The sequence below is a fragment of the Amblyomma americanum genome, chromosome 9 (genome assembly GCF_052857255.1).
Source record: "Amblyomma americanum isolate KBUSLIRL-KWMA chromosome 9, ASM5285725v1, whole genome shotgun sequence".
Classification (NCBI taxonomy): Eukaryota; Metazoa; Arthropoda; class Arachnida; order Ixodida; family Ixodidae; genus Amblyomma; species Amblyomma americanum.
The window spans coordinates 129,692,231-129,693,979 of NC_135505.1; the positions used below are offsets into that span (position 1 = coordinate 129,692,231).

A 1,749-nucleotide genomic window follows, 5' to 3' on the forward strand; every position below is an offset into this window, starting at 1 on the left:
ACATATAAAAACACATTCCCCTATGCACCTTTGTTTCGGTGACTGTTGGCTCCCTTCATAAGTTTGTCAAACGGGCCACTCATTTCCTTTAAATTATCTGCTAATAGCTTAACGAGGGTCTCGGTTCTGGCAGTCTTGATGCCATAGGTAGCTTAAGAGGACTCTCGCACAGTTTCCACCCTCGCCGTTAGTTGACGTTCCACGTCACGCCCGCGGTATTACAGGACGTGCTACGTCCGCCGCTATGGTCGAGGGTGGCGCTGGTGAACACTCTCAAGGTTCGCTTACACCCAATGAACATAAATACCCACGAGAGCAGCAGATTGGACAGCCGTCGCCGTAGCTCAATTGGTAAGAGCACCGGACGCGATATTCGGAGGTCGTGGGTTCGGATCCCACCGGCGGCAAGGTTGATTTTTCTGCTGCTTTATAAGTAATTTTCTTTAAGCGATTTATTAATCTAAGTACTGTAATATCCCACTGATAAGCACAACATATAAAAAACATTCCCCTATGCACCTTGGTTTCGGTGACTGTTGGCTCCCTTCATAAGTTTGTCAAACGGGCCACTCATTTCCTTTAAATTATCTGCTAATAGCTTAACGAGGGTCTCGGTTCTGGCAGTCTTGATGCCATAGGTAGCTTAAGAGGACTCTCGCACAGTTTCCGCCCTCGCCGTTAGTTGCCGTTCCACGTCACGCCCGCGGTATTACAGGACGTGCTACGTCCGCCGCTATGGTCGAGGGTGGCGCTGGTGAACACTCTCAAGGTTCGCTTACACCCAATGAACATAAATACCCACGAGAGCAGCAGATTGGACAGCCGTCGCCGTAGCTCAATTGGTAAGAGCACCGGACGCGATATTCGGAGGTCGTGGGTTCGGATCCCACCGGCGGCAAGGTTGTTTTTTCTGCTGCTTTATAAGTAATTTTCTTTAAGCGATTTATTAATCTAAGTACTGTAATATCCCACTGATAAGCACAACATATAAAAAAAACATTCCCCTATGCACCTTGGTTTCGGTGACTGTTGGCTCCCTTCATAAGTTTGTCAAACGGGCCACTCATTTCCTTTAAATTATCTGCTAATAGCTTAACGAGGGTCTCGGTTCTGGCAGTCTTGATGCCATAGGTAGCTTAAGAGGACTCTCGCACAGTTTCCGCCCTCGCCGTTACTTGACGTTCCACGTCACGCCCGCGGTATTACAGGACGTGCTACGTCCGCCGCTATGGTCGAGGGTGGCGCTGGTGAACACTCTCAAGGTTCGCTTACACCCAATGAACATAAATACCCACGAGAGCAGCAGATTGGACAGCCGTCCCCGTAGCTCAATTGGTAAGAGCACCGGACGCAATATTCGGAGGTCGTGGGTTCGGATCCCACCGGCGGCAAGGTTGTTTTTTCTGCTGCTTTATAAGTAATTTTCTTTAAGCGATTTATTAATCTAAGTACTGTAATATCCCACTGATAAGCACAACATATAAAAAAAACATTCCCCTATGCACCTTGGTTTCGGTGACTGTTGGCTCCCTTCATAAGTTTGTCAAACGGGCCACTCATTTCCTTTAAATTATCTGCTAATAGCTTAACGAGGGTCTCGGTTCTGGCAGTCTTGATGCCATAGGTAGCTTAAGAGGACTCTCGCACAGTTTCCGCCCTCGCCGTTAGTTGACGTTCCACGTCACGCCCGCGGTATTACAGGACGTGCTACGTCCGCCGCTATGGTCGAGGGTGGCGCTGGTGAACACT

The 1,749-nt window shown here is 48.8% G+C and overlaps 1 non-coding gene across 1 annotated transcript; it reads left to right on the plus strand.

Annotated features, from left to right (window-relative positions):
* Nucleotides 1–1,314: 1,314 nt before the first annotated feature.
* On the plus strand, nt 1,315–1,391 carry TRNAL-CAA (transfer RNA leucine (anticodon CAA)). Its single transcript has one exon. It is a non-coding gene; the product is annotated as a tRNA-Leu (tRNA).
* The last annotated feature ends 358 nt before the right edge of the window (nt 1,392–1,749 follow it).